Genomic DNA, 27584 nt, shown 5'->3' with positions numbered 1-27584 from the left:
CAGTTCTATTACTCTGGTTATGATAGCATTCTTAGGAAAAGATGAGCATCATGAATAAACTAATGGACCATCATTAGTTTATTCCAATTTAGTTCAGCTTTTCAATGTATCTATTTTGTGTGTGTTTGATATATAAAATGCATTAATATAGCAACGCCTGCTTAGAACAAAGTGGAAAAATAGACACTTGGAGATTGCTACTCGGTGTTTTATTTATGGTTACTCGCAAAGCAAACAGCATTTAGAAACCACTGTTAAGGATCATAGTAAGTGTTAATGATTGGTTCATTAAAAAAAAAAAATCTAATCCTCCTCAATTCGATGACACTTCAGGATAATCAGTCAATCTGTTTCCTGTTGCTGTGACAAAGTGCCAGAGGTGACTGAACATGAAGAAAGTTTCTTTTGACCCATGGTTTCTGAGATCCACTCCCTGTTACTTATCTCTGTTGCTTTCTGGCTAGTGTTGAGGCAGACTGTTATGGAGAGGGCTGTGTGGTGAACAGAGCCACTGGTGACACCCAGGAAGAAAGGGACAGACAGCCTACAATCCATGAAGGGCATTGTCGGCGCCAGCACCGACACGGTACCGAGAATCAGGCGAAAGCCTGTGGGATGAAAGAAACACACACACACACACACACACAGGTTATTCGTGTCAAGTCAGAAGAGGAAGAGAGCTTCTGGTTTCTTTATTGACCAAACTATATATCCTAAAGAACACCACTTAGCAGGTATCTGTCAAGCACAGTGGGGAACCCTGGCTGAGACTTCGGTAACAAAGGACCGACTATGTGGCCTGAATAAATTAGGGAAATAACCAGGAAGGCCAGCCTAATTCTGACTCAGGTGAGAAGTACCTGGCCAGACTGTTCCCAGTTGGGGACAAAAGGCTTCCACATGCAAGGGCAGGGCTCAGCAGGGGTCAAACCTTGCTGGAGACCCAGAAGGGTCTTGTTCAGGCTGACAACATTCTGTGAATGTAAACTTCTTGTGCCACACAGTGACAAAGCAACCAGGCCCAGATCCAATACGGCTCCCAAAGGGCATGACCTCCTTCGCTAGCCGCCTCTAAGTGTTTCATGACATCCCTCAGAACCGTCATTGGTGGGACATGCTTCAACACAGAGCCTCTCACGGATACTCACGCTCCCTGTGATAACTGTGACTTACTGCCGACCTCATAAACACAGGCTCCTTCCCATGCTCTCACAATGTGGGACTGGAAGGCCACTCACTGTTCTGTCAGCACTCTCTTGCATTCTGATGACACCAGTGGATGGATGCTCCTCATTGCTGGCCATGAGAACATGAGGAGAGTTACAGCTGCTGTCTGTGCTCACAGCTCTGAGATGCCTGACAAAGGCTCATAGAGAAGGTTGGAGAAGATGTCTAGAAGCTCCATAGGCCTTGTGATCACACTGCGAAGTACACTACTCCATATGTCATGGCAGTCATGATGATTCTCATGCCAGATCCACCAGGCCATTGACTGGTGCTCTCTTCTTCACAAAGTCAAACCAGTGAAACACCATCTCAACTCATTCTTGCATATTCCCCAATAAATTATCCTCATACTACTCATATGTATATGAGTATATATATAAAATATATTAGATGATTGGACATATACCATATATATTAGCTACAGATGTATGGATTTTAATGTTTATAATGACTAAATAAAGAAAAGAAATAGAAAGGAAAGGACATGTCTGCTCCTAGGTAGGGTAGAGGAGAAAGTTTATTATTGTTTGTGTGTGGGAGAGCACAGGCAGAGGTAGAGGTAGAGACATCTGGGAGGGGCCAGAGTGGACTTGACCAGACTAAACTGGGTCATGTGGGAGAAGGAAAGGGAGAGGGGAACAATATGCTGCAGCCAGGAGAGGCCAAAAGTACAAAGGAGGTGGGTAACAAAAGTGTCTGGATTATATAGGGAATGGGCTGGGGATTTTAAGGTAGAGGGCACGGAATGCCAGCCATACACAGTAACAGCTAGGGACTGAGGGATGCTGGGAGAACCTAGTGGCCAGTCTGCTTTGATATGTTAAATAGGCGCCTCAGTCATTTGTCCTGAGTTTGAAACCTAACAATAACAACCTTGATATTTAAAGTAATCCTGGGGCTGGAGAGATGGCTCAGTGGTTAAGAGCATTGACTGTTCTTCCAGAGGTCCTGAGTTCAAATCCCAGCAACCACATGGTGGCTCACAACCATCTGTAATAAGATCTGATGCCCTCTTCTAGTGTGTATGTGTGAAGACAGCTACAGTGGTGTACTTATATATAACAAAAAAATAAAATAAAATAAAGTCATCCTAATGTGCCATAGAGATGGCTCAGTGATTAGAGCACTGTCTATTCCTCCAGAGTTCTATTCTCAACACCCACACCATGGCTCACAAGTGTCTGTAACTCCAGCTCTAGGGGATCTGACGTCCTCTTCTGGCCTTTGCAGGTGCCAGGCACACACAGGGTACACATACATCTATGCACATAAAACATCCATACACACACAAAATAATTAAATAAAAAATAAATAGGTTAACAAAAACTAAAATAGTGCTAATAACTCAATTATTTATAAACACTGTGATTCATTTTTAAACTTCATTTTTTTTAATTTTTGGCATTTAAAACTTTTTAATTTAAAATTGCAAAGTTTCTGAGAATTCCATCTATGAGAACTAACTATATTTACTATCATTGGCACTCCTCCTTCTCCCGTTCACAGTCGAGCAGGACTTCGTGGCACAAGTCTGTAACTCAAGAGCCTAAGGCAGGGGGATTGCAGTTCTAAGATATCCCCGGGCTACAAAGTGGGTTCAAAGGCACCCAGGGGAATTTACAGAGACCATGTCTCAAAATTTAAAACAAACAAAAAACAGGGTAGAGTATCTGCTTAGCATGAGTGGGCTCTGGGTCCAACCTCCAGTATTGAAAAAAAAATAGAAAGAAGTTTGTAAACTTAACAAGCTCTACATATTTTTAAAACTCAGTCTGACTTATGCTATACTTGATTTGACTTGCATTAACAGCCTCACTTTGTCAGCAAACTGCCCTTTCACAGCCACAGGTAAGTGTTCCAGTTTTCTGAGCTCTGAGGTGCAGAACATGGGCCAGACACTCACTACCTTGTGATGTAGGGAGGCGAGTCATTTAAACATGCAATTACCTAAATGTGCGCCTAAATACAGTTCCGCGATTACAGAGTGGGTGTGGGAGGAGCCGGACTGAGTGCTGTGACGACGGCTTTTTGCCTCAATGCTAGCCCAGCGTTTTTCTCTGTATACCTCCTGGCTGGAGTTATACAACACCAGGGTGGTTGTTTAGCTTATACATCACATGGGCACAAGCAAATGAACATTAATATGAGCAGGGTAAAGACGAGACCGAGACGCGTCCTCATGGCATAGGGGGTGCCTGCTGGTCAGCAAAAATAAGGTGGAAACAGGAGACAATTCTGAATCGAGTTCAGCTCACACAGAGAAAACGGAAGCAGAGCTCTAGATCTGTCGAGAGACTACAGAGGAAACATGGATGGAGCGAAATGACTGGTTCAGAGTACAGAACATGAGCTGTACTCTGAAGTTTCTTATTTTTCCCTGAGCACTCTTATCCACCCATTAGACCCTGTCCTCATGGCCAGCACACATTCTGAGCACTGCGCTTCTGTTAACATGCTTAACCCTCATTCTGACCTCTCCAATAGAGACTGCCCCCCCCTTTGACAGATGTGGAAACTGAGGCTCACTCAGCTTCCCTGAGCAACCGGAACTCAGGCACAGGAAGTCTACCTGGCTTTGAGACCTTGGTTCCAGTTCTGTTTCATGGAAACAGTCTGGAGGGGTAACTTCATGTGTCGCACCCACCAAGGGTTGTGAGTGCACCAGGAGGGAAAACAACAGCTTTGAAAGTTATACTGAGCTTGGGCTGAGAAGCTGAAAAGAGAGAAGAAAGAGAGGAACCCCTGTTCTTCCTAAGAAAATGGTGGGAGACAACGAAAGGAGAGAAAACAGAAAGTGAGGGAAAAACACAAAGGATGTCTTCGTTATTGTCGTCCTACTAGGCTCCTTGGTGATGTCATTGCTGCCTTACTAAACACACCTTGGTCCGCAGATCAAACAGTCTAGAGCCTGAGCTCGAGGGCTGGGTGCCTGCTTTTCTAACTCTCCCAGTGGGTGCCCAGGGGTTCTGCAGCACACGTACTCGAGGGCCTCTTTGCTCATCCATTCTGAGTGGTGGGGCCTAAAACAGGCTGCTGTGATGACCTGAGGTCCTTGTTGGACGCTTGAACACCTAATGGGTCTGTTCACCTAGTACTTCTGATTCTGTTCTTTCTCTGTGTCCCCACTCCTAACTTTGGCTTTACTCTTAGATGACATAACCGGGGACAGCATGAGAAAGCATGCTGTTGACAGCTACTAGGATGTACCCTGCTAAGGGACTTGGTTTCCGGGAGGAAAACAGGCCTCCCTCCAGGAGCTGAGAAGCGCAATTAATATATATTGCCTAGAGTCAGGATGCACTGACTCACTGTGCTGAACATAGTAATCTGATTGAGGATAATAACACACCTAAAGGAATAATATTCCACTTAAGGTAGTGCAGGGAGAAAGCCAAGGGCAAGCGGGCCAAGTTCGAATTCCATGCCTACTTTAGAGGCTTGCTAAGCACCGCCCCAGGTCAGAACATTCTATTCTGACTTCATGGGTTCCAGGGCAGGGTGAAGAGGTCATCAAAAGACAATGGAAAGAAAGAAGTCACCTTAGTCAAGCAATCTGGAAGTCATGCTTGACCTTTTGTTCTCCTACTACCTTCCCTTCTCAGGCTTTCGGGTGAGATGGCCTGCACCACCTAATGCCATAGTATTTCAGAGAGAGATTAGGAGCTGCCCCATATTCTATTTTCTCCACGGTGAAAGTGACTAACTGCAAGACAGGCCACCGACTGCACTCCGCACCTCCACAGAGCAGAGAAGGTTGACAGACTTCGAACACGCACTTGGCCATCTTCACTTTGGGGCCCTGGGTTCTTCAGTCCACACAAAGCTGCCTCTGATTGCTTTTCCCACAAGCCCCATAAGGTGCATCTGGGCGAGCGTGTAATGTTGACCTTTCCCTAGCTCCAGGTTGCACGTCAAAAGCTGAGGGCAAACTCACCCTGAATCTCAAGCTCTCAGCGCTGAGAACCTCTAACTGGTTCCTGGACTGGATCTGTTCTCACCAAGCTTTACCTGGGCAAAGGGTGAGGGCAGATGTCACTGGCCATTCACCAGATAACACTAAGCCTTCGTGGCTCCTAACAAATGCCTCGTCATTCCTTCTCAACATGAGCTCTCACTGAGTTTCAGTTTTCCTGGGCTGGTCTGGCTGGCTTTGGGAGTTGAGCTTTGCCACAGTCACTGTATGGTTAATTAGTAGGCACTCTAGCTATCCAGGTCCGCATCGTGTGTTTGAGTGGTGTGAGCTATATGGACGAGATCAACTCTCATCAAGTCGGTGACATTATCTATCTATATGAGCCTCATTTATGACAGTCAGTGGGTCTGCTCTCTAACCCCACCCCCCAAATCAACGCTGGCTATTGTTTTCCATTTAAAACGTCCACAACAACCTTGTAAGGCCTCTGGGACTCTTAATGATAATGTGGAGCATCTAACTGGTACAGAGTGGACCTGGGAGTGATTGCTGCTGGCCTTACTTATTTGAGTTTTAAAGATACCTGAGCACACATGTGCTGATCACTCCTAAAGGAAAAGCAACTAAGTTGTGGGCATAATAACCAGGAGAGAGGGTGGGGAAAATTCTTTCTCTTGGTCCCAGTGCCCCTGTCTAGCCCGATTCTTCAGTTGACTGTTCATCTACCAAATTAAACCCTGGTACCATCTGCATTTGTGATTAATTTGATATCTAAGTCTAACCCTGAGAAGCAAAGGCCATGGGTTTCAGTCCTGCAGATGTGAAGGTTTAATGTCTCTGTGAATGTGAACGAGGTCATATTCTCCTTTCCAGCTATGCACTTATGAACGCCTCTGAAGCACCGTGAACGCTTGAAGTGGCAGGGCCCTCGGGACTCTGACTGCCACTCCTTCATTCTTCCAAAAATCTACCAAATCTTCTCACTGAGCAGAGCTACAGCACATGCTGAGCTGTCCTGACTGAGTCCAGTGACCATTTAGCTTGGTTCTTCCTTCCCTGCCAGATGCACGGAGCAGGAGCACCCGGATGCTTGAGGGAATCCAGCTGCACAACTTTTCATAGACAGCCGATCGGTCCTCTGAGGTGGTTTGGGCATGTCCCTAGAATTTGAGTGTTGGAAATTGAATACTCTAAATCGGAGGCCATTTGGGACAACATTAAGCTTAGACGTGCCCATGAAAGGGAGGCTCCAGGGTGGTATGAGTTGTTTCGTAAGAGGAAGAGACTCGAGCGAGCAGTTCCCCAGTCTGGCCGTGTCAACCCATCTGCCACGTCATCATACAACAAAAGCCCCAGCCGATGCGGAGCCCGCACAGGCACTGCAAGCTCGGACTTTTCCACGGCAATCAATCAAACCAACTATTGTTTCTAAACTGCTGGAGTCGGTACTGAAGCAACGGGAGGTGACCAAGATGCTCCTCCTTTCCGAACTCTTGTTCTGCTTGTGTGTTCACGCCGTGCCTACTCAGGAAACGACATATGGGAGCTGCTGAGAGATGCGCTCCAGCACGTAACTTGTCTCTGTTTAGTTCTCAGAAGCTCTGTGGAAGCTCTTCCAACGAACGCCGTCCTTGGCTGAAGTGTGCTCTCTGCGTGTAGTTTGTATTAGCAGCTTCTGGACACAGGGTTTCAGCTGAGAGACGTGAGATGCTCACAAGCTGGTGCGGAAGGACCTCATGATGTCATTCTCCTGAGTCAAAGGGATAGAAATCCTTTCCCAGGAAGTTTGCACTGTGATAAAACAGTTCCCTTGTGCCTGCTCTGCCTCAGTTCTCGGTTATCTGTCTTCACCTCTCTCCCCAGGTTTTCCAGGGATTGAAGAACGCGCTGATGTAGTTTGACTTCGTGGATAGTTAGTTTTTTTCATTACCTACACTGTGGCATTGGAAAGGCCTACATGGGCTTCTCCTGCCACCAGACACATTATCTAGCACCAACCCATGTCTGACTTTCCCAGTATTTTTTTAATTGGATATTTCTTTATTTACATTTCAAATGTTATTCCCTTTCCCGGTTTCCTGTCCATAAGCCCCCTATCCTCTTCCCCTCCCCTTCTTCTATAAGGGTGTTCCCCCTTCCCATCCACCCCCCCTCACTCCCACCCCTACCCCCCCACACACACACACCACATTCCCCTACACTGGAGGTCCAACCTTGGCAGGACGAAGGGCTTCTCCTTCTATCGGTGCCCAGCGAGGCCATCCTCTGCTACATGTGCAGTTGGAGCCCAGGGTCAGTCCATGTATAGTCTTTGAGTAGTGGTTTAGTCCCTGGAAGCCCTGGTTGGCTGGCATTGTTGTTCATATGGGGTCGAGAGCTGATCTATATTTTCAAAGAGCACGTAGATACAAACTCATTAAAAAATGAACAAAATCAGGTGTCCATTCCAAAGTCCTTCTTAAGTTTGTGCTTCTTTGAGCCACCTCTCTCAGGGTACTAAGAGAATTTTTATTTGAAGACTATTAAACTGTTTTTTTTTTTTTTTTTGGCTTTTTCTTTTCTGAGATAAATCATCTCATTTTTCTCCATCTGTAACAAGAATGAAAACCACTCCACCCCGCATCCCACACCCGGTCCACAGATTATAGGGTGCAACAAACCCTGTCAAAAAAATTGATCTGCAGAAGCACAAGAAAAATGAATTTCAAAACTCCTGCCAAGTGTGGTCGAGGGTGGATGACGTCTCTCCTCAGTGAGACAGCAAGGGTATTCAAAAGCAAGTGCAGAGCCGGGCCTTCAGGAGATTGGGAGTTCAACTGGCTACCATGTTTTATGTGGTAAGAAGATCTGGGATGGGAGAGGAGCAGAGGGAGAGACAGTGAGCATGGTAGGGCTGCAAGCTGAGGTGGTACCTGACCAATGTGAAATACCCCAGAGCAACTGTCACCGAAGCACTTCCCGTGTGAGAGCTACAATTACCACTATTTAAGGTTTCCTCCCTCTATGCTGCACCAAAATATTCATCCTCTGTCCTCAAACTCCCACTACAAGTGTCTCTCCCTGACAGCCTATGGTAGTGAGTGGGGTGCTGGAGATGGCTGCCGAACTTCAGCACCTGCCATTTCAGGCATTCTTATGGCGCTGCATGTGGGGAAACTCTGCTAGTTTTAAGGTCCCAGCCTACCATTGACCAGTGCCTCTGGGCCCAGTGCAATATGGAGGCCTCTCTTCATTAGCTGGGCATCTCCTCTGGGGAATTCAAAACCCTCTACCCTCAGGAATGTCAGACCTAGAACCCATTCAGCTAGCACCTGAGATTCCTGAAATGCTTCCCCATGCTAATGAGGCATTTTTGGTACCCTAAGTCCTCAGCCAATGGTCTTTGCCCATCCTGGGTATTCCTACCTGCCGTCCTCACAAATTATATATAAAGTTGATCAGACTCTGCAGCTGGTCCAGGTGTGATCATTCACAGAACTTACAGGGCTGCTATACACCCCCTACACACACACACACACACACACACACACGCCTCCCATTTGTCATCTCTGGTCCCATTGCCCTCGTGGACCAAATCAGACAACGATCCCCAGGGACAGGGAGAGCCACAGACAAGGCATAGTTTATGTCTTATTATGATGGGGTAACCTGCATCCTGGAAAAAGTGTGGAAACTACCAAAGCACAGAGAAAGGGCACTCGAGCTCATTAAGTAGTCTGTGAAGCCAAGCATGGTGCTCACCCACAAACCCAGGAAATACTCAGGGAGCTGAGGCAGCAGGATGAGGGGTTTGAAGCTAACCTGTGTCATATAGTGAAGCCATGTCAAAAAGTGGGAGGTAGAGCTAGGAGAGGGAGAGAAGGTGTCTGTGCAGGGTGCTGCGTTGAACGTAGTTGAACACAGTCATAGAAGACAGTGGGTAGAGAGGTAGAGGTTGAAGCACTGCCTTTCTGTGTTTGAGCTCTATACTCCCTCAGATACCTAACACCTACTACAAGCCTTCAGAACAGTCAGATGTCTGACAAGCTATAGTAACTGTTGATATCTAAACAGGAAACAATTCCATGACTGAGAAAACCCTAAGTAATTCAACAGTGAAGTTTGAGTCCTATTTCTTCTAGATGCCAAATGCTGTTGCCTTGGTTTTTATGACTCATCTCCAAATTGCTCCAAGAACCAAGGGAACTGGCTAAACCAGAGATTATCAGCTCTCGGGCATCTGAGCCCTAGTCTAGAACAAGTTTATCTGATTGCTGTCCTTGGTATCCTTATGAGTTCAGGGAACCCTTTCTAGTGCCTGAAGACCTTTCCTGGAGGAGTCACACTGCCACAGGAGCCACACTGTCCACAAGCTCACAGTGAGGTGAACTGCCTGGAAGTCCCCCTGGGGACTTTTTACCAATGACCGCTGTGTGCGGGATGACATCCACCTGTCCTGCTACGATCAGGGAAGCTCTGAGGTGCTCCTTACTTTACACTGATGTGGACACACACATGCACGCATATACATGCACACACATACATGCACATACACATGCATATTTACGTCTACTCACAAATAAATAACAAAAATAAAAATTTTTAAATGTTCTAAAGAATATAGTTTTTGTATCTCTCTTGTCCTCTTTAATAGTTCTTCATATTCAGTGGATAAAATAGATCTCTCTTACCCAGGTCACCTGCATAGATCTACTTTTATTACAATTATTTTTGAAATAGATAATTATTTATATGATACAGTACAGATCAAGAACAAGCTAAATGTGTACGTCAGAAAGCATAAAATGAAGGCGAGATTCCTTCACATGTGGGTGTAGGTGGGCAGGGATTGGTCACTTCACCTCCCAAGACAGCTAGAACCAGGCTGAGGTTGCAAGGCCATCTTGGTTTGTCACAATGTCATAAATCTGCTCTTTCTGTGTACTGTGCCTGTGTGGCACAACACGGGACAGCACTAGCTCACGTTAGGTGCCTGAGTCAGAGCAACAGGTTATTAGGGGCCCTGAGGAGCTGTAGGGTCATCGGGGCCCTGACACACCAGCCTGGGAACCCAGGCAGTTCTAAGGACCAAGGAGGCAGGAAGACCAGCTGACACCAGTTTCAAGCACAGTCTAATTGAGTTGATTCTGCCTGGGCTATGGGATAGCCCAAAGTTCCTTTGCAGCACTTAGTTTTAAAAATCACATCTGAGATCTCCAATTTTCTGAATATTTAAGTCACTCTGAGTTCAGACAAAAATGTTACCAGAAAAGAAATCTGTAAAGCAATGTTCTTCATAAGCATGGATGCAAAAATCCCCAACAAAATATCAGGAAAGACAATGCAATAATGTCTGAAATGAATTACATATCATAATCAAACGAGATTCACCCCAGCTCTGAAAGGCTCGTTCACCGTTTGAAAATCAATTGCTACAATCCATCCTATCAACAGGCTAACGATGATACACTTGTTACAACTGAGGAATCCATATTGACAAATCCTTCACTTCTATAATAATTACATTATCATATCAGTGTATATAGGAAAAAGCATCTGGCAAAAGGAAACCCTCGAACACATTTTAGAATATTAGAAAATCCCTCTAATAGGTACAAATATTCAACAGCTAGCATAATACTGGGGAGAAGGTTTTACTGCTAAGATGGGTAGCAAGGGAAGACATCCTTTCTCATCGCTGTCCTTTATCATTGTCCTGGAAATTCTTCCTGGTCAAATAAAACAAGAAAATGAAATCAAGGTAGACAGTTTGGTAAAGAAAAAATAATTATAGATGACATAATTATTTAGACAAGAAATCCAAATGAACTGGAAAACTAGAGAATCCCAAGAACTAATAAATTATAATAAATTGTACCCTACAGTCAGAAGGTTTATATCTAGTGTTCACTGCTTTCTTATATATAAGAAACAGTTAAGCAAAACATGAAGTCAAAACACATTTGCCTAAATGAAATTACCAAATTACAGAGGAGAGAAAGCCCCAACTAGACAACTGTCACCACCAAATTTAATCTCCAGTGCTGGGAATGGGTTGCACTTAATTAAGTTATTGCAATGCCAAAACAGCCCTGTGGAAACCCCCAAACAGCCCAGGCTATCGCCAAGGCTTTTGGTTGCTCTCCGTGAATGGATGGAGACAATACCTATGTAACTCATTGAACATGGAGAAGTCAAACTGGTGTCAACCTAGAGCCCTCATCCCTTTAATCCAACTACAAACTTTCATCTACAATGATGAGCTGTCTGCAAGATCTGCTGCCACAACAGGGACACAAAAGCTGTGAGAATAACCAACGACAGTCTGGTTGGATTTAAAGCCCACTCCATGAGACAGAACCCATGCCTGATACTGTTTTGGTGGCCAACAATCTGAGAGCAGACAGGCAGTAGACTTAGGGGAAAGCCAAATACTATGATTCTACTACAGCAACATAGCAATAAAATGAGTCCTAATGACATTCTGATATGCTCACAGGTAAGAGTCTTCCTCACCCCTTCACAGCAGATGGGAACAAACAGAGATACCCGCAACTGGGCAATGTGCAGAAGGGGGTGGGGAGGGAAAGAGAGATCTTGGAACACTCAGTCCTAAATGGTATGTATCTGTCAAACCCCTCTCCTTAGGGTTCAGAGAACTCAGCAGAAGATGAAACAGATAAAATTGTGAAGAGCCGGTGGGGATGGAGGAACCAAGGAAACGAGCCTTCTAGATGTAACGGAAGCAGTATGCACAAGAACTCGGACTGTGACAGCAAGTTCTGGTCCTGCACAGGTCTAAGCCAGATGAGAGCCCAGTGCTAGAGAGGAAATGGACAAAGGCCCTCATCTCTAAGCCAAAAGCTATCTGCAGTTAGTAATTACTCACAAACAAAGCAAGTAGTCTTGCTGGGTATATAAAGCACACTTAGGGGCCAGCCTGGGCAGTAGACGGACAACACAGAAAAGCTCAGTGGTCATTTTGGAGTGATTGTTTGGGTTTGTTTGTTTGTTTCTTTGTTTGGTCTGATAATGCTTTGCCTGGGGGTTATTTTGTGTCACTGTGTTTTGTTTCTTAAACCTTACAGGTCTTTTGTTTATACATTATGGTTCCTGATTTTATGTTTTTATGGGATTCTGTGTGTGCATAAAGTTTGCGTGTCTCTGAATTTATTTGTATCTCTTGTGCTTTTTCTTTGGCTTTTTTTCTGTTTGTTTTATCCTATTCTGGTTTGTTGGTTTTTAATTCAATATTGTTTATTTATTAGTTCGTTATTCACTTGTTTGTTTCAATGTGTGTTTGTTTCCTTGTGTGTGAAAGAGAAAAAGGAATATGAATTTGGGGGTGGGAGGTAAGGAGGAGTTGGGGGCGGAGAAACGATGATCAGAATGGTTTATGATAAAGAATCTATTTTCAACTAAAATCACATTTGCCATTTGTTCGTGCATGTTCAAAATAAATAAGTCTAACAAAATACACACATCTTTATGAGTAAAATAAAAAACAAGTCTGACAAAAAAAATCAGAGCAGAGTTAGATAAGAGCTATTCTGCATTCATGGATGAGGAGACCCAATGTAGTCAACATAACAGTCTTGGTAATAGATGGACTATAATCTGTTAAAATCCCAGCAGTGTCCTGGATGTCATCAAATTGATACAAAGAAGCCACTGAAGAGTGGTCAAGCCAATGTTCTCCACAAAGTCAAAGTTGAGAGAGTGCTATATTTTTAATTTAATATAAAACTATTATAATCAAGACAGTGAAAGGAGGGACAGAGTAACTGAACAAACGAGCTTGGAAAACTGGTCACCTGTTTTTCAACAAAGGCTTGAATGGAAGGCAATAAGCAAACAAAAAGTGGTACCAGACCAATTAGTCATCCATATGCAGAATTTCTTCTACCTGTCCAGTTATATTCCATCGTTTGCAAGGGTTACTTTGAAATAGACAGTATACCTAACCTCAGGACACCAAATCCACAGCACATACCAACCTTCTGATCTTCAGCGACACGAACTGCTATAATGTCATTACTAATTCCTGGCATTTTTTTTTTCAGGTTCATTTGGATTTTCTGCGCAAGAACTACTTTTAAAAGTATCAGATGTTGTGAAAGTACTAGAGGAGACAGTAACATATGTCCTTCCACGTGTCACGCAGGTGACACCCAGGAGGGCAGGAAATAAGGCCAGCATTTTAAAATAGAAACTCCCAAAAAGTAACACATTTCTGTTTGGGAAAGGAAACTCTCAATGGAGTAAAGAGGTAAGAAAAAACCTTCGCCAGCTGTACTTTCAACAGAGGATTAATATCTAGAATATATAAAGAACTGAAAATTTAAATCAAGAAAACAACCCAATCATTTTCTCTTTTAAATACCCTCTCTCTTTGTGTATGTGTATATATGTATACATGCACACACACACACACACACACACACACACACACACACACACACACATTCTACCACTGTCCTACACCCTCAGTTCCCATCTCCACATTATCTGAATTTATTTCTTGTTCTTTAAATCATACACTACAATCTCCTCTCTTCTCCTCTCCTTTTCTCTTCTTTTCTCATTACATGGTCCTGGCTGGCCTGGAATCTGCTGTATAGACCAAACTAACCTTGTCTCTGTCTCCTGAGTGCTAAGATTAAAAGGTATATGCTACCAGGCCTGGTTTGAAGTATACATTACTTCTGTAATTAAATTTTAATTCAGTAATAGTCAAGAGAGAAACCCAAATTGATGTATTGATAATAAAGTTTTCCAGACATTATTTTTTGAGGGTCTCTGGTTTTCTCTTTCTATCAAGAAGAAACAATGCCTCTTTGTTGGTATCTGACATGCAATACGAATACACCTGTTTCCTATAGCCTTGTACTGATTCCTTCATTCATTTTAATTCTCCCTTGCCCCTTTCCAGTCACCTCTCAAGCCCCACCTACAGTGACCTCCAACTCCTCTGCTCCTCTGAGGAGAAATCTAAGGAGGCTTCCAAAACCCTGTATGCCAGACACTCATTTCAACTTCCCTTCAGGCATTTTTCTGTCACCATGTCGCTTGCCCATTCCCACCTTTACCCATGCCATGTCCACCTGATGTGAAGGTCACATTTCCTACAGAACGTGTGTCCTGGCTAAACCATACTGTAAAACTCAGAAGGTGCACAATTCCAGCCTACCTTCCCCCACGGGACTAAATATAGTGTGGGCAGAAGGGGGTGCAATCGGAGAGCGCATGAATCTGCAAATGAAGCATGTATTTGCTTAAGGACGGTTTTTATTTTCCCTGCATTCCCTCTAATGTTTTGAAGTGCTCTCTCTTAAATTAAAAGCGCAGAGAGTCACGGTGGCTATTCGGCCTTCTCGCTCGAGATTTAGCGCGCCTAAGTTCCGTTACCGAGCCCCCGAGTTCCCTGACTGTTTCACAGCTCTCCCCTTGATGAACTCCTGGGTGACCTTGCTACAGCATTGTAGGTAGGATATAAGGAAGATTTTAAATTCTAGCGGCACCAAATGTTAAAGAACCGTGAGACGCCATCAGCGCGTACACTGCTGTTCCCACACACCCACGTCGTGGCTCCTTGTGCCCTCACAAAGGATGATGGTAGGTAAGGCAGCCCCGCCCTGTGAGCAGAGTCAGTGCAGAGCCAGACTCCTCACCTGCTCTACGAGGATGTCGCTCCTACTGAAGCTTATCGAGTTGGCAGAGAATCAGTGTCTCAGATTCTGAATATAAAATGAACCTGTCAATACTTTAACAGTGATTTACCAATTTCACGTAACACCAATAAAATAGACCACGTGGAGGAAAATAATCCTACTCAGGTTTGCTCTTCCTCCTTCTCCACCGTCCTAGCCCGCCTTCCCATTCTAGTGCATTAAAGTAAGTTTGAATTGGTTCCGTTTAGAACATGAAAGTGCCGCAAATAAGCAAACGCCAAGTTCATACAACTGCCACACAAACTCAATCACGGCCAATGTCAGAGCGTGCATCTGAGCTCTGTGCATGAACAGAGCTTCCGGACTCTGCCCGTGTGTTCACACGCGTGTGTTTTATTAACCAGAGAGGAACAATTGGATACCGCTGCTGCAGAGCACGGACTTTTCATACAGTGGCCTCACTGTTTTCTATGATTGTTTTCAGAAATATACATAGGTGTCCACTGTTTATTTCATGGTAGACTGAAATAATTTTCTAGTTTTGAGCATTGCATTGTTGGAAAAACCCAGCTATTCTGGTTAACAGTCAAACAAATGTCCCATTTGTTGAATCTCTGTGATTATTCTTAAATAAATTTGTGTAAGTAGACTTACATACTTTATAGACAAAGAAAATGAAAACCAACAAGGCCTTCAACTGTGTGTTGTCAAACCCTTCCAAGGAGGCAGAGTCACACAAAGCCCCAGTGACATATGCCAGTCCCTGGATGCTCCTGTCTCAAAGATCTTGATAATTCGTCCGTTTTCCAGATTCAAACCACGATGATACGAAAGGATCCTAAAGCTTCCCATGTGAACTTGTTCTGTCTTAAGTGACTCCCCTATCGCTGTATAGTGACTTGACTCACACGTGACTCCTAGATACTCAACTCAGAAAATGAAGAAGGTGTGTAGACGTCCCTCTTGGTACAGAACCACGTAGATCGGGTTCTTAAATGTCAAGAGCCACTTAATAAGAGATCTGATAGATGTGTTTTACTTGTAGCTTCAATTTAAAATATTTGTCTTTTCTTCCATGGACTGGTTCGTAGTAACAGATGGTGTGGCTAAGCTCGTGTGTGTGGTGTGTGTGTGTGTGTGTGTGTGTGTGTGTTATTCTGCTATGATTGTTAAATTTTTCACTGGTGGATATGTGCTTCTTACTTTTCAATGGGTGCACTTTATGAGATTCTTAAAATTAATGGATTAACCCACAGCACCTCAGAGACTGGATACTATTGTTGAGACTCAATCTGTTCTGGTAAAACAAATATTAGTAGTAACACTGAATTTTTCTTCCTAACATTCAGTATTACATGGCACGGCTGCCGATCAACGCATACAAGAGGACTCAAGTCCATCTGTGAGGTAAGAACCTTTACCCTCAGTCCTGCTTCTGTATCTGCTGAATGAGCTCCTTACTCCTTTGCCACAAATCTGACCCAGAATTTGCCCTCTTTTTTTGCATACAATTAATACACGTGCATGTTGCTTTGGAACGCATTTTCAAACAAAGAAAGAAAGCAGAAAGACTCAAGCCAGTTCTCTCCATCTCCCGCCAGGAATATCTGTCAATCTCTTAAAAGGTGCTCAGTCCCTTAAGGAATAGATCCACCTCTCTGAGTCATCCACTTAGAAAATGGTCTGTTAGTTAACAAACATCTCCAACCAAGAAGAATCTAAGAAAAACCCATGTGACAAATACTCCCAAAAATTACTGTGAAAATCACATTTAGAAGGATTATACCCCTCCTTTGAACACACCCAAATCCCTCCAAATATTTGCCAGAAAACCCTTCTGTTCTATACCCCACACCCCCCCCCCCTCACCTTCCAGAGGATGCCAGCCTTTCATGCTCTCTCTGTGGTGGCTGCTGCTGGCTCTGGGCTCCCAGTAGAAAGAGATTGCTTTTTTTTTTTTTCTGGGGACAGAAGGGTGGAGAGAGGAAGGCAGGAAGAGAGGGATGGGTAAAGGGAGGGAGGGAGAAGGAAGAGGGGAGAAGAAGGAAGGAAAAGAGGGAGGTGAAAGGACAGGATAAGTTCACGGCTGTGAGTATACTCTGAATCATGACTGTAAATGAATAAACCTTTCTTGAAGACGTTGTTCAAATGCAAGAAGTTGCTACGTAGACCACAACCGCTCTCCACTCCAGCACCATGATTAATGGAATTCTTTTTGTCAGTTGCAGTTCCTTGCCAGCTTACCTTTAAGTTATTATAAATATCCTGTTCCTTTCCTTGGATTTTTTTTTATAGGTCATGCCTAGGTGCCCCAAGTGGCAAGGAACAAGAAACGTGATTTTTACCTAGAAAGAGTTACGATACAGCTGGGGTTTTGCTATAAAGATCCCCACACTAACTGGCATGGTTAGTTTTTATTGTAACCTGACTCAGTCCATAATCACCTGAAAAGAGTGTCCTGGTGAGGTACGGTTTAGGCGAGACTGACCTGTGGACAGGTCCATAAGGGGCTTGTGTTTCTTTCTCTTGTTCTTTCTTTCTCTCTTTCTTTCTTTCTTTCTTTCTTTCTTTCTTTCTTTCTTTCTTTTTCTTTCTTTCTAACCCATTTAGCATTTATTTTTATGATTTTACTGCTTAGATTCTAATCTTTTTTATTAGATATATGTCTTTATTTACATTTCAAATGTCATTCCCTTTCACAGTTTCCTGTCCATAAGCTCCCCCATCCCCTCCACCTCCCCCATACCGGTATTCTCCCATCCATTCACCTTACTGCCCCCCAATATTCCCCTGCATTGGGGGTCCAGCCTTGGCAGGACCAAGGGCTTCCCCTTCCACTGGTGCCCCAACAAGTCTATTCTTTGCTACATATGCAGTTGGAGCCCTGGATCACTCCATGGGTTAGTCTTTCAGTAGTGATTTAGTCCCTGGAAGCTCTGGTTGGTTGGCATTGTTGTTTTTATGGGGTTGCAAGCTCCTTCAACTCTTTCAATCCTTCCTCTAATTCCCCCCAAAGGGGTCCTGTTCTCAGTTCAGTGGTTTGCTGCTAGCATTGACCTCTGTATTGGACATGCTCTGGATGTATCTCTCAGGAGAGAGCTATATCCGGCCCCTTTCAGCATGCATTTTTTATCTTCTAACTTCTTGAGTTCTTTGTATATTTTGGATATTATCCCTCTATCAGATGTAGGATTGGTAAAAGTCTTTTCCCATCTGTTGGTTGCCGTTTTGTCCTAATGACAGTGTCTTTTCCCTTACAGAAGCTTTGCAGTTTTATGAGATCCCATTTGTCGATTCTTGATCTTAGAGCATAAGCCATTGGTGTTTTGTTCAGGGAATTTTCCCCAGTGCCCATGTATTCGAGACTTTTCCCCACTTTTTCTTCCATTAGTTTGAGTGTATCTGTTTTGATGTGGAGGTCCTTGATCCACTTGGACTTAAGCTTTGTATATGGTGATAAGAATGGATCGATCTGCATTCTTCATGCTGACCTCCAGTTTAACCAACAGCACCATTTGTTGAAAATGCTCTTTCTACCATTGGATGGTTTTGGCTCCTTTGTCAAGGTGTGTGGTTCTAGGTGTGTGTGTTCATTTCTGGGTCTTCAATTCTATTCCACTGGTCTATCTGCCTGTCTCTGTACCAATACCATGCAGTTTTTAATCACTATTGCTCTGTAATACTGCTTGAGGTCAGGGATGGTGATTCCCCCAGAAGTTCTTTTATTGTTGAGGATAGTTTTCGATATTCTGGGTTTTTTGTTATTCCAAATGAATTTGCAAATTGCTCTTTCTTTCTTAATGTTTTATTTTTAAATAATATCAATATTTTGTCTGCATGTATGTACATGCACCAGCTGCATGTCTGGTGGCTTCAAAGGTCAGAAAAGTGTTGGGTCCTCTAAAATCTATTTATAGATATTTTCAAGCCTCCATATGGGTCTTAGAAACTGAACTCAGGCCCTTTTTAAGAGGGGCAAGTGATTTTAACCAATGAGTCATTTCTCCAGCCCTGGATTTTCTTAATTACATTCACCAGTGTGAGAGGACCCACTCTGATTATAGACAGCTTCATTCCTGGGCTTCCAGAGTACATAGGAATGATGGCAGAGAATGAGAGCGAACAGCAGTTTTCAGTGTTCTATAAGCCATGAGAGCAAAATTCAGATAATCTTATCCCCCTAGAAGATTTTTTTCTTCTGAGAAATGAAAATCTGCAGCCAACAACACCTAGAGAGAGCATGAAAGGCCGCCATCCAATGGAAGGCGAGATGGGGGCTGGGGGGGCGTTGAACGGGAGGTCCTTCTGGCAAAGAGTTGGAAGGACTTGGGAGTGTTCAAAGGAGTATAATCCTTCCAAATGTGAATGTGCTATGTATCTGATCACAGCAACAGTAGAGAGGCCAGGATACCGACACAAGTCACAGGCATATCTGGTATAAAGTCAGTATACCCACAGGTATTCTCGAGGCCCTCCCCTCCCCCAGCCTGAAGTCCTAAATTGAGCATTGACAGAGTGAAGATGGCGACAGACAGCGCCCATCCTTTCTGAAATCTGAGAAGACTGGAATCTCCTATCTACTCTTCAAGAGCAGCAGGGCAGAGCTGACAGACGCCCTTTGTGGGGAAACTGACTGGTTTTGTCTCCGACTGTGCAGCTCTGTTTTTCTGGAAGTACTGAGCATCTTTAGGGCTGGTCCTATTCATTTATTGATCATGATTTGGAAAGCACCTGTCCAAGATTGTCCAAGATTAGGGAACTTGGCAGAGTTGAAGGAAAACTAGTGCTTGGATGTGGGGAATGGGTCAGGAAACCAAACACAGTTGACAGCCTGTCTCAGGAGATGTTGTATGTCTGACCTGAGAGACTCAAGACTGTCCTCCAAGAACTTTCCTTACCAGAAAAAAATACCGCATCCTCTCCCACGGAAGACTTTCCTGCCACTATTTTTTGAAATCAAAACTCAGCACATACAATGGTCCAGTAGAAACCAGAATCCACAGTACACTTGAGGTCACTTTTTACCAGGTTAGTCAATTCCAGGGCTGCAACCTGGGCTCTTTCTTCTCATTAAACTGATTCTGCTACTGTACCTGCACTGCCCAAGATGGAGCCATCATTCATGAAATACATCACCCCTTGAGTGCTTTGCTCTGATAATGTATGACTCTAATATATCTGTTGCTTTAATGATATATTGGTGTAATACATTATCAGGGCAAGGACAACTGGGGATATATTATGGGAAGAATGGTGCCATTCAGAAAATGAGGGATTTAAAAACAGACTCATTAGAATTGCAGGATAATAGCCAGCATATGCAAGTCTGAAAACTATAATTTTGTTCTGTTTTCTACCGTTAAATAAACACCTCCCTGCTCATCCCCCCCCCCCCCGCATGTCCATTCAGGGGCGGGTGTCCTTAAACATTGACTGTTACATATTTTATAAACTTTGTATACACACTAACAATGCCTCCTGTGAACTGTGTGTCACAGAAAGCTCATTGTATCAAGTTACATTGTTTTTACTAGAAAGTTCTCCTTGTTTACCCCCGAACTATAGGAAGCCAAGTAACACTGACCTCTGAACAGCCACAACACCATATCATCTCTCATTACAATAATCTGAACTCTAGTCATTGCTCAACATTAATTATTGCTAAGGCGATACCATTTTCTTGCTACTTGACAGTTGACCTTCATCCTATCATTAACCTTAGGTCAATTTAATCCCAACCTCCATTTTCAGCACTATACAAACAATTTATTTCCCCCTTTTTTCCCAACCACACAAAGGCAAACAATGTCAAAGTGCTGCACATTGTTTTATGCACGACGATGACTAAACACTTTAAAAGACATTCCTATATCAAAGTTTAGAACGATTGAAACAATGGGAAGTGCAGAAATAAGATGTCATCGGGATTCATATTCCTAGAGGAGTATTATCTAAGGAGGGACTCAGGATGCACAAGTACAAGAATCAAAATATATTTCATTTTAGGATTATTCTTTCTGTACCATCCAAGATTCGTAGGTAGCATCTACTGTACAGATTCTCCACTAAGATATGCAATACTATACATTCAATGCTCTATAAGCCACGAGAGCCAAATTCAAATAATCTTATCCCCCTAGAAGATTTTTGTTTCTTCCTAGAAATCAAAAGTATGAACTTATAGTGGAGGGAAGCTGGAATTCCTGCTGAGAAATTTATTTGATGTTTTCTATTCTGCTCGACCTTGTGCTTATATGAAATGCCAGAAACAACAGTTTGACACAGCAAGGCTGTTGAAACAATAGTGCTTAATGTGTTGAACCGAAGAGAAAGCCAGTCCTGTAAACATAATCACATGCAACTTCAAGTTCAAGAAGCGTTCTGCAGAACTTCGTTGATCTTTCTCAGCTAAACATAAAGCCCAAGAAAGCATTCATCAAAATAATCTAGAAAATAAGAATTTTCATAAACAAAAAATCTGTTTTTACATTGATGTGTATGATGTTAGATTGAACAATGATTAAATCAAATAGGCAACAAATATAATAAATTAAAAAGAAAGCGCCCTATAATTTTGTGCTCTAATAAACCTTTATTTGGATTTAATTATGGATGTACAGTTAAGAAAAATGTAATGTTGTCTTTTACAATTTTATATTGTAACAAAGTCATGGCATTAAATATAGACATTTAATTACTTTTTCAGGCTAAACACTACAGTCCTCCTCAGCCCCTTCCTGTACCCACCATACAGGAAACACTCAATGCCTCACTCTTAGCAGGAAAGCGTAGCATATTTGCCTTTTCCAAAACTAAGAGTAGAGAAATGTGGCTCATTGCTTTGGGGACATTGCCTATTTGTCTGTGTACCCTTTCATTTCATCCAGCTGCCCCCAGCCCATACTCCATGGAATATGAAGTTGAGGGCTGTGCATATGAACAGACATATTGAACCGCGAGTGAGTTCCAGAGTGTTTCAACTTTACTCCATCGCTTCATCGTGGTTCCCAGGAGACCTGTGGAGTCACCTTCTGTCCTTTGGTTATCAGATGACTGGAGGACACCAGGAGTGTGTGTACTAATGCTAGCTGCTTTCTCACTTCCAGGGAAGAACAAGGTCCAGCAATGAGAAGAGAATCTCCCTTCATTAGGAGTTGACTGAAAACTGAGGTGGGCAGTGGGAAGCCTCCCTGACATCCTGGCAGGCAGTGCTCTATGTCACGACCCGGAGTCTGCTGTCTTCTGTGGGAGCCAGAGACGCAGGGACAATTCGTGCTACCTGATAGAACTATCTAGATTTTTTCCCCAAGTCACAAATTAGTATGGTATTTTAAGGAACAGCATAGACAGACAGACTTACTGTATTTCCACTTAAACTCCAAATCTCAACCCAATTAACTTATTTATTGAAAATGTTTCTTCCTCGCATAGCATATCCTGATTACTGTTCTCCCCATTCTGCTCCCCCCACCCCCAGTTCCTCCGCACCTCCCCTTATCTGGACCCACTTTCTGTCTCTCATTAGAAAGAAAACAGGCTTCTAGGTGGGAATAATACAATGAAATAAAGATAAAACGAAAACTCACACACCAGAATTAGACAAAACAAAGAAATAAAAGGAAAAGAGCCCAAGAAAAGACAGAATAAACAGAGAACCTCTCTTTGCTTACTCAGGAGTCCCACAAAAACACTAAACTGAAAGCCAAAAGACCTGTAGTGTAAAGTTTGGGGGAGGGGTGTGCATAAATAAAATCAAATTTTAAAAAAATGAGATAATTTATTTCTTAGAAATGGAGGGTTTTTGTTGTTGTTTTTGGTCCACACTAGGAGTTTTATATTATCTGGCAGTGCAGGAAGAGCCCCTGTAGGTCACACACAGCACTTTTGCAGGACCTGCTAAACAAGACCTGCACACCAAGAGCTGGGACCTACAAACCCCAGAGGAACGGAGGACGGCAGGTGTGTTCCTCCTGTCTGGCTTGCCTCAGTTCCAGCCCTCACTTTCCCCTCAGGGGTTGGGAGGGTGAGGTCTGAGAGCCTTGGTATAGCAAACACAATCCCCATGATGCCTGCAGTATTTTAAGCCAGGTGCTCCCCCATATTTTGGGAAAAACAAATAAAACACAAACCCCTTGTTTTCTTTCACTGGAACTGCCTACAATTTCTACGGTTTCATAAACCACAAACCGAGGCAGAAGAGATGAGAAAATGGAAACTCTTTCCAACTCATTTCCATCTGTGGGGGTCAGTGTCTCCTACAGCCCACTGAGAAATCCACAGCCTGGCTATCCCTTCAAGGACTCCCACGTTCCCTGCCTTGTGGGTCAATCCTGGGAAGGAAGCGAAGCATGGTGGGTGAGAAGGGAGCATAGATAACACACGTCTGTCATCCCAGCCCTCCAGAAGCTGAGGCAGGAGAATTGAAGCAAGTTCCAGAAGTCTCCCTCTCCCCTCTCCCTTCTCCTCTCTCCCCTCTCCCTTCTCCTCTCTCCCCTCTCCCCTCTCCCCTCTTTATTCTCCCCTTTTCCCTCCCCTTCCCCCTCTCTTTCTCACAGGTCGTCGGCTTCAAACAGGTCCACAGGGTTCATGCCATGGTTGAGCATAGCTTTGAGGAAATTGGAGTTTCCCCACTGCTGCCAGCACTGCGCGGAACAGTTGATCTTAGGCACGCAGAGCCCGCTGGGTGGCAGCTTGTTTGTGTTGTGTCTGGGATAACCACATCTTTCAGCCCTTCTGGAAGTCAGAACCGATGGAGAGGCCTTTGAGTCCCTCTAACCAGCTTCAGAGTTCAGCTTCCTTTTGGGGGTCACATTTGGACAGGAGCTGGATCTTGGCCCCTGCCAATGGAATGGGCCCTTGTTAAACTGCATGGAGCTCATGGCACAGGACCCTGAGGCGGACCAGAGAGACCCGAGATAATTGTTTTAAAGGAACAGCCCTGACATATCATCAGGAGACACGGAACCTCCAGAACTGCCACTTAGTTCATTTTCTGTTGACCATCTGGGCATCTACCCCTAAGGGTTGTTTGTTTCCCCAGTGAGACTCCTGGGGACACATGATCCCATTGCCTTTGGACTTTAGGATCCTATCTGGTGCCTTGGCAGCCCCGTTCATGCTGCTCCGGTCTCGGTGAGATCACATGAGTTTTGATCAAGTGGCTATGGACGGCCTTGTTTCTTTGGTGTCCTATGGTTCTGAGACTCTTTTCCCACTCCTCTTCTGCAGGTTGGAGATCGGAACTGAGTGCTCCGGTTTCTAGCAGGCATTTTATTGACTGAGCCATCTCCTAAGTGCCCCGCCTCCTTCTCTGCCACCACACTGAAGATTCGAAGACATGCTTTGAGTTGGGGATTCAAGAATTGGACCCACAGAAATTGCTCTCCAAAGTACAGAAAAATGATCTCAACGAGACACATGTGTTTTTGCTTCCAGTTGCCACCCTCGAGGTCACAGACTTTTAGAGTCCTAATGAGTCCCTTTTAGGGCAAAGAGAACTATGGACGCACCCAGGGAATCCAGCCCCTGAGGACTGCGGTTGTTTCCTCATCTCTGTTCATCTGTTTGTTTATTAATTTCTAAAACCTTCTGAAATACATAGTGAGAGGCCATAACTAGAATTCCCTCAACATAACCAAAAATTCAACGAGATTAATGTCCTAACCGTATTTATTCGTAGAGAATGGCCATGCCCTCTTCTTCATTTGTGTTTGGGCTGGAGGCTGATGCTTACTCGCAAAACAAAAGGCTATTAAATTACTGTAACATAGATGATGTCTTTGCTGACCAAAGACATCATGCCTTTGTGTCCAAAGGTCTATGGTCAGATGGAGAGTCAGCCACAACAGACTTAAGGGCCTGCTTATACTCTACTCATCAAATAACTGAAAAGTATAAGACAGCAAAATACACATTTTTGAGCCAATCATTTAGTATCCTTACCTTGCCAAAATGATTCATTAAGAAAGGTTTTCAAAGCCTTCCCCATGCTCTTCCAAATTTTCCTCTAAAATATGTGTCATTTGGGATCTCATGCTAAGGAAGGTTCCGGGGTTTACCTTTGGAAACTCAAAGCACTCTAACTGAGAAGTAAGTCCGACCTAGGGAAGGACTTGGAGGAGGCAATGGTCTCCTTGGATGTCTTTGTCTCTGTAGAACTTGGGTTACTCCTGGTTCTTGTGAGAACTTACAGAGCTGAACGGCACATAAGCAGAAAGCTCAAGGTCCCGCCGCTGGCCTTATTCTGGTGCTGTGAACGGAGCCCTGTTCAGAGAGACATCATAAAAGTCTTCAGGATTGATGCGTGGAAAATGCAAAGTATGTCCATCTTGGAAATGGAGGGATGGAGTCCATCGTGATGCAGACGGTCAGCAGCAGGAGGAGGAAGATGGCTATCGCATTTCCTAGGCACACAGGAAGCAGACAGCCACAGAGAGAATGGGAAGTGAAGCCAGGCTAAAAGCTAACCCCAAAGCTAACCCCAGTGATGCACCCCTTTAGCAAGGCTCCACCTCCTAAAGGCTTCACAACCTCTCCAAACAGCACCAACATCCAAGGACCTCACAAGGACATTTCTCATTCAAGAAACAACAAGGCCCTTCAACGCATGTTTTTGTGTTGTTTTTGTAAACCCACCTGCCCATATCTAAATAAGTTTCTGGCCTTATATCCCATTATTTCTCAATTCCTCAATAGCTATTCTCTACAGATAGTGTGGTAGTTGGAATATGCTGGGCCCATGGGAAGTGGCACTATTACGAGGTGTGGCCTCGTTGGAAGAAGTGTCTCTGTGTAGGAGGGCTTTGAGGTTTCCTAGTCCTCAAATTCTGCCCAGTGCAGAGTGGAGGACAATCTCCTCCTGGCTGCCTTCTAATCGGGTGTAGAAAGCTCCTTCTCCAGCACCATGTCTGCCCGGATGCTCCCACCATGAGGATAATGGACTGAACCTCTAAAACTGTAAGCCAACCCCAATAAAATGTTTTCATTCATAGGAGCTCCCTTGGTCATGGTGTCTGTTCACAGCAATAAAACCCTAGCTAAAACAGATGGTAACATTGATTCCCATCACCAAAAGAAAGCCACAAAGTCGGGCCGTTGAATAGATAGAAAACCACCTTCAAATCCCCACAGTTCAGATACATTTTGCCAAATGCTCCCTCCCACTTGCCTAGTGAGAGTCAGTTCTGAACTGTGTGCTGTGATCACTGTCAGATCTCCTGGGCTCCCTTCAGTCAGCAGCAGTTTTTCACACCTCCGACTTCTGGAAAGTACAGGGCAGATATTTTGTTACCTGACTCTCAAATTGAATCTGTCTGATGCTTGCTCGTTATGAGATCCAGGTTATGCACCTTTGTGGGAAATCAAAAAAGCCACACGACGTTCTCTTGCTGGCTTCTTATCAGGTGGCACACAATTCAGTTCCTCTCATTACTGGTGATGTTGGCTTTGATCTCTTGATTAAAGAGCCGCCTGACAGTTTTCCTCAGCTTCAAGTTATTCTTTTTCCTTGTGTTATTGATAAGCAAATCCGTCACCCCTCATCAGTCTTTCGGTTTGTTCATTAGCTTATTTCAGAATGGATGTGGAACTTCTGTCATTAATTGGTTGTAATGTGTTCCTAGCCGTATTTAGTTATATACGTAAACTCCTAGATCTAGCCATCAGAACATGTTTGAGTTGATTCTTGAGTTCCTATAAAATTTTTCTGTCATTCTCTTAGCATTTCCTCAATTTTGGCATTAGTGAGACACCGGATCACCCTGTACTTTTCTTACCAGCTCTGAGATTAGCCATTTCTCCAAAGAGCACCAGTGGAATGATGTTAGGAAGCCAAATCCTGAGACTTAAGTGTACTCCCGTGACTTCGATGATTCTTACCTGAGCTCTCGGTGGCAGAGCTTGAGAAGGTATTTATGTATATATGTGTGCACACACGTAACCACACTCGCAAATGCATGTTTGTTTTGTCATGTGTCTATATGTGTGCAAATGCACACATGTGCAGGTGGACACATGTGAAATACATATAGAAGTCAGAGGTCAAACCCAAGCAATGTGTACTTTGCTTTTTGAGGCAGGTTCTCTTGCTGGCCTGGAGTTCTGCAGGTATGGTAGAATGGCTGGCCAGTGGGCACAGGGACACAGTTATCACTGTCTCCCCTTTGAAGGATTCCAAGTTTGTGCCATCACACCTGGCTTTTTGAAAATGAGCTCTGAGAGTCAAACTCAAGCTCCCACTTTTGTACAGGAGGCATTTTACCAACTGACCCATCTCCCAGCTTACAAATGCACACACTTAACTTCATTTATTCTAAATGGTGTACCTCGAAAACCATGAGTTTGTACTAATACCACCAATTCCAAACCAATACCAGTGTGGATTCTAACTTCCCACAAGTCCATTCTCCTCCACTGTAAATTCCCTCAGTAGGGGGCCTCCTTGTCCATCCCTAACATTTTCTGAGCACTTCACTGTCTTCCCCAACATGAACACCTTGTCACCCTGCTATGGGCCTGAATGCCCTTCAGAGAATGAATAGTCTTCCCAGTCACATCATTCCCTACCTCAGGTTCAGAACACCTGTTCTGTCTCATCTCTCAGCCTTTGGACCAAATTTTTCAGGAAGAGGGAGAAGCAAAGAGGAGAATGGAAAGGGAAATAAGGAAGGGGAGAGAGAACAGGAAAATTCAGGGAATGCCTGGTGGACATATTGAAAAAACCATGGCAATGAGCTCTGAGCAGACCAGGAAGATGTGTTCTACAGGCTACACAGTGTGTGTGTGTGTGTGTGTGT

General features: G+C 43.9%; 1 long non-coding RNA gene across 4 annotated transcripts; it reads left to right on the top strand.

Moving 5' to 3' along the window:
• The first annotated feature begins 14359 nt into the window (after positions 1-14359).
• On the top strand, positions 14360-25783 carry LOC120098577 (uncharacterized). 4 transcript variants are annotated; one of them, XR_010060465.1, is made up of 4 exons: positions 14360-14955; positions 16140-16197; positions 21897-21960; positions 24019-25783. It is a non-coding gene; the product is annotated as an uncharacterized LOC120098577 (long non-coding RNA). The 4 variants fall into 4 exon arrangements; XR_005496914.2 differs by having other exon boundaries at positions 14360-15736; XR_005496917.2 differs by lacking the exon at positions 21897-21960.
• Positions 25784-27584: the final 1801 nt, after the last annotated feature.

The sequence above is a fragment of the Rattus norvegicus genome, chromosome 19, assembly GCF_036323735.1.
Source record: "Rattus norvegicus strain BN/NHsdMcwi chromosome 19, GRCr8, whole genome shotgun sequence".
NCBI classification, from domain to species: Eukaryota; Metazoa; Chordata; class Mammalia; order Rodentia; family Muridae; genus Rattus; species Rattus norvegicus.
Note: the sequence above shows the minus strand (reverse complement) of the source record. Positions and strands in the feature narration are given on the sequence as shown.